The 6,078-nt window shown below is 46.7% G+C and overlaps 1 long non-coding RNA gene across 2 annotated transcripts in view; it reads left to right on the forward strand.

The window, feature by feature from the left end:
* Positions 1-6,078, forward strand: part of LOC144580721 (uncharacterized) — a 31,919-nt gene that overhangs the window by 10,271 nt on the left and 15,570 nt on the right. The window lies entirely within an intron of this gene.

Genomic DNA, 6,078 nt, shown 5'->3' on the forward strand with positions numbered 1-6,078 from the left:
AACACCCCGTCTCAAAAAAAAAAAAAAAAAAAAAAAAGAATCATCATCTACATTCGTGTGTGTGTGTGTGTGTGAGGGAGGGGGGCTGTGGCTTGTGCATTTTCTTTTCATTTCTTTCTTTTTTCAAGAGATAGGGGAAGGCCAGGCACAATGGTTTACACCTGTAAACCCAGCAGTTTGGGAGGCCGAGGAGGGCAGATCACCTGAGGTCGGGAGTTGGAGATCAGCCTGACCAACATGGAGAAACTCCATCTCTATTAAAAATACAAAATTAGCAGGGTGTGGTGGCACATACCTGTAATTCCAGCTACTTGGGAGGTTGAGGCAGGAGAATTGCTTGAACACTGGAGGCAGAGGTTGTGGTGAGCCAAGATCGCACCACTGCATTCCAGCCTGGGCAACAGTAATGAAACTCATCTAAAGAAAAAAAGAAATGACCAGACACTATGTCTCAAGCCTATAATCCCAGCACTTTGGGAGGCTGAGGTGGAAGGATCTCTTGAGCCCAGGAGTTCAGAACCATCCTGGGCAACATGGTGAAACTCCATCTCTACAAAAAATGGAAAAATAGCTTGGTGTGATGGCATGCAGCTGTAGTTTTAGCTACCTGGAGGCTGAAGCAGGAGAACATAAGCCCAGAAGTTTGAGGCTACAGTGAACTACCATTGCATCATTGCACTCCAGCCTGGGTGACACAGCAAGAAAGACCCTGTCCCCAAAAATATGTCCACTAGTCATCTGGGCACAGTGGCTCACCCCCATAATCTCTGCTGGATGGGGTGGCTCACGCCTGTAATCCCACCCAGCACTTTCAAAGGCCAAGGTGGGCGGATCGCCTGAGGTCACGAGTTGGAGACCATCCTGGCCATCATGGTAAAACCCTGTCTCTACTAAAAATACAAAAATTAGCCGGGCTTGGTGGCTGGCGCCTGTTATCCCAACCCCTCTGGAGGCTGAGGCAGGAAAATCAGTTGAACGAGGGAGGTGGAGGTTGCAGTGAGCTGAGATTGTGCCATTGCACTCCATCCTGGAAGACAAGAGTGAGACTTCATCTAAAAAAGAAACAACAAATTCTCAGGCAGACCCCCTGAGTACAAAAAAATTTTTTAATTTAAAATTTTTTAAATGGGCGGGGCTCAGTGGCTCACACTTGTAATTCCAGCACCTTGGGAGGTCGAGGCAGGTGGATCACTCCATCTCTTTTCCTTTTTTTTCTTCACTTAATATGCCTACAGATCTCAGAAAAAAACAAACAAAAAACCTTAAGGGACACAGAATAATCAAAACAATCTTGAAAAAGAGGAACAAAGTTGGAGGAGTCATACTTCCTTACTTTATTTATTCATGTATTTATTGCTATTGCAATGGAGTCTCACCCTGTCACCCAGGCTGGAGTGCAGTGGTGCGATCTCAGCTCACTGCAACCTCTGCCTCCCGGGTTCAAGTGATCGTTCTGCCTCAGCCTCCTGAGTAGCCAGGATTACAGGCATGCACCACCATACCGAGCTAATTTTGTATTTTTAGGGGAGATGGGGTTTTGCCATGTTGGCCAGGCGGGTCTTAAACCCCCGTCGACCTCAGGTGATCTGCCCACCTCAGCCTCCCAAAGTGTTGGGATTACAGGTATGAGTCACTGTACCCGGCCTTGTATTTATTCATCTATTTATTTTTCTTGAGTAGGGTCTGTGTCACCCAGGCTAGAGTGCAGTGGTGTGATCTCAGTTCACTGCAACCTCCACCTTCCAGGCTCAGGTGATCCCCTTATCCCAGCCTCGCCTCTTCACTAACTGGGACTTCAGACAAGTGCCACCATGCCCAGCAAATTTTTTGTATTTTTGGTAGAGAATAGGTTTCATCATGTTGCTCAGGCTGATCTCCCAACTCCTGAGCTCAGGTGATCCACCTGCCTCAGCCTCCCAAAGTGCTGGGATTACTGGCATGAGCCACTGTGCCTGGCCCACTGTTGTATTTGAGTGAGTTAAGGAATGTGTTACATTTTGAGATTGAATTAATGAGTTTTTTATTATGTCAGTGACTGAGAGGTGGCTAATGCTTAAAATTTTCTCAGCCCTTAAGATTAAGTTAGGTGGTCTTTTATACTGTAGTTTTGAAGGGGAGGGGGAACCTAGCTGAAGCAAATTTTTCATAAAAGCAGAGTAAATAAAAAAGTTAAAAGATAAACTGGTACATGAGAAATAAAACAGTGCCAGGTGTGAGGGGGTAACGTCATGAAAGACATTCAACTTGCAAATAATGGGGGCTCTGCGCGCTCGACAGCACCTGCATTCCCAGGCTCTGCTGGTACTTAACCCGGCCTCTTATCAACAAATGCATTCCTGGAGGTGCCCGGTGTCAGCCTGCCCCAGCTACATACTATAGTTACATACTGAATGGTGGGAAAATAACTAATATGAAGCTAAGATGGAGTCTGTGCAGCTCAAGAAGCTAACATAAGGCCTGAACAGCTTTTAGTCTGAGAAACAGAGTTAGTTTTAGCTTAGCAAAAAGCAGGTTGTCACACCACTTCCAGTTGGTTTTTCTTGTTTTTTTTTGAGACAGAGTCTCACTCTGTTACCTAGCTGGAGTGTAGTGGCGCCATCTCAGTTTGCTGCAACCCCCGCCTCCCAAGTTCAGGCAATTCTCCTGCCTCAGCCTCCCGAGTAGCTGGGACTACAGGCGCGTGCCACCATGCCTGGCTAATTTTTTGTATTTTTAGTAGAGACAGGGTTTCACCATGTTAGCCAGGATGGTCTCGAGCTCCTGACCTGGTGATCCACCTGCCTCAGCCTCCCAAAGTGCTGGGATTACAGGTGTGAGCTACTGCACCAGCCTTTTTTTTTTTTTGAGGCAGAGTGTTACTTTGTCACTCAAGCTGGAGTGCAGTGGCACAATCTCAGCTCACTGCAACCTCCACCTCCTGGGCTCAAACAACCCTCCCACCTTAGCCTCCCACGTAGCTAGCTGGGATTACAGGAGTGTACCATCATTACAGGAGTGTAGTTTATTTTTTTTGAGACGGAGTTTCAGTCTTGTTGCCCAGGCTGGAGTGCAGTGTTGCGATCTCGGCTCACTGCAACCTCTGCCTCCCTCCTGGGTTCAAGCGATTCTCCTGCCTCAGCCTCCAGATAGCTGGGATTACAGGTGTGTGCCACCACACACAGATAATTTTTTGTATTTTTTTTTTTAGACAGAGTCTCACTCTGTCGCCAGGCTGGAGTACACTGGCACGATCTTGGCTCACTGCAGCCTCTGCCTCCTGGATTCATGCAATTCTCCTGCCTCAACCTCCTGGGTAGCTGGGACTACAGGGGCACGCCACCAAGCCCAGCTAATTTCTTTTGTATTTTTAGTATATTTAGTTTCACCATGTTGGCCAGGATGGTCTCGATCTCTTGACCTCATGATCTGCCTGCCTTGGCCTCCCAAAGTGCTGGGATTACAGGCTTGAGCCACTGCACCCAGCCAATTTTTTGTATTTTTAGTAGAGACCAGGTTTCACCATGTTGACCAGGCTGTTCTCGAACTCCTGACCTCAGGTGATCTGCCCACCTCGGCCTCCCAAAGTCATGGGATTACAGGCTTGAGCCACTGCTCCCAGCCTGTCCAGATAATTTTTATATTTTTAGTAGAGATGGAGTTTCACCATCTTAGTCATGCTGGTCTCCAACTCTTGGCCTTAAGTGTCCGCCTGTCTCAGTCTCCCAAAGTGTTGGGATTACAGGCATGAGCCACTGCCTGATTTTAAATCTTACTTCAAAGCACAGTGACATAAGGATAGATAGGTAGAACAATAGAGTAGAGCTGACGGTCCAAAAGTAAACAATGTAGTTATAGTCAACTGACTTGACAAGGGTGTCAAGACCATTCAGTGGGGAAAGAACAGTCTCTTCAACAAGTAAGTTTAGACAACGGGATAAGCCACATGGAGTAGAGTGAAGTTGGATCCTTATACCTTACACGTATATAAAAATTAACTTGGCAAGGGGCAGTGGCTCACACCTGTAATCCCAGCACTTTGGGAGGCCAAGGTGGGAGGATCATAATGAAACCCCATCTCTAGTAAAAACACAAAAAGTAGCCAGACATGGTGGCACAGTTCTGTAGTCCCTACTACTGGGGAGGCTGAGGCAGAATTACTTGAAGCTAGGAGGTGGAGGTTGTAGTGAGCCCAGATTGCACCACTGCACTCCACCTTGGGTATCAGAGTGGGATTCTATCTCAAAAAAAAAAAAAAAAAAAAAAACTTGAAATGAACTACAGATCTCAGTATGAGCTAAAACTATTAAATTATTAGAATAAAACATAGAGGTAAAATTTTTTTGAGACAGGATCTTGTTCTGTTTCCCAGGCTGGAGTGCAGGGGTACAATCTTGGCTCACTGCAGCCTCTGCCTCCCAGGTTCAAGCAATTCTTCTGCCTCACCCTCTTGAGTAGCTGAGATTACAGGTGCGCCACCACGACCTGCTGTTGTATTTTTAGTAGAGACAGGGTTACACCATATTGGCCAGGAATAGACTCTATCTCCTGAACTCATGATCCGCTCATCTCAGCCTCCGAAAATGCTGAGGTGGGTGGATTGCTTGACCCTGAGAGGGGAGGTTGTAGTGAGCTGAGATGGCGCCACTGACCTGCAACCTGGGTGAGAGAGACTCCATGTCAGAAAAATAAAAATTAAAGGCCAGGCGCCGTGGCTCAAGCCTATAATTCCAGCACTTTGGGAGGCCGGACAGGTGGATCATGAGGTCAGGAGTTTGAGACCAGCTTGACCAATATGGTGAAACCCCATCTGTACTAAAAATACAAAAATTAGCCAGGTGTGGTGGCATATGCCTGTAATCCCAGGTACTCAGGAAGCTGAGGCAGGAGAATCACTTTAACTTGGGAGACGGAGGTTGCAGTGAGCCGAGATTGCGCCACTGCACTCCAGCCTGGGCTATAGAGTGAGACTCCATTTCAAAAAAAAAAAAGAAAAATTTTAAAAAAGCTGCCTATAGAATGTACCTGGCCATTGGTGTGTCACAGACCTGCATGTTATTTTGGGGAGCCCATCTTTGCTGTGTGACCCTGAAGGTAACTAATCTCCCAGTCCGGTTTCCTCTCTGCAAATGGGAGAAGTAACTGATAAATATTAGTTCTCCTCCTTTAAATAAACTTGCAATTTCTGTCAGTTTTGGAAAACGTAAGAGCACTCCATTTGTGTAATACAAGTATTCCTCATCTTAGGAAATGAGGGCCTGGTTTAACCCTAATTGTGGGACTAAAGTAATGCATGAAGGTTGGGCACAGGTGTAGTCTTAGCTACTTCAGGAGGCTGAAGCAGGAGGATTTCTTGAAGCCAGGAGTTCAAGACCAGCCTCTACAAAACTTTTTTTTTGTTTGAGGTGGAGTCTTGCTCTGTTGCCCAGGCTGGAGTGCAGTGGTGCCATCTCAGCCCACTGCAACCTCCGCTTCCTGAGTAGCTGGAATTACAGGCATGTGCCACCACCATGCGTGGATAATTTTTGTCTTTTTAGTAGAGACAGGTTTCATGATGTTCGCCAGGCTGTTCTCAAACTCCTGACTTCAGGTAATCCAACAGCCTTGGCCTCCCAAAGTGCTGGGATTATAGGAGTGAGCCACCATGCCTAGCCCCACAATGAGACTTTTAAAAATTAGCTGGGCATGGTGGTGCCCTCCTGTAGTCCCAGCTAATCAGGAGGCTGAGGTGGAAGGATTGATTGAAACCAGGATTTGGAGGCTGCAGTGAGTTACAGTGGTGCCACTGCACTCCAGCCTGGGCAACACAGTGAGACCCTGCCTGTAAAAATTTTAAAAAGCAATTATGTAGTTTCACAAGAGATGGAAGGTGGAAGAGTCTCACTGACATTCAGATTAATGTAATCTGAATTGGATTGATATTTATTTTTTTGAGACAACATCTTGCTCTGTCACCCAGGCTGGAGTGCAGTAGTGCAACCTTGACTCACTGCACCTTCTGCCTCCCTGGTTCAACTGCCTCAGCCTCCCCAGTAGCTGCTATTACAGATGTGTACCACCACATCTGGCTGATTTTTGGTGTAGACAGGGTTTTGCCATGTT

This window comes from Callithrix jacchus, chromosome 22, assembly GCF_049354715.1.
Source record: "Callithrix jacchus isolate 240 chromosome 22, calJac240_pri, whole genome shotgun sequence".
Lineage (NCBI taxonomy): Eukaryota > Metazoa > Chordata > Mammalia > Primates > Cebidae > Callithrix > Callithrix jacchus.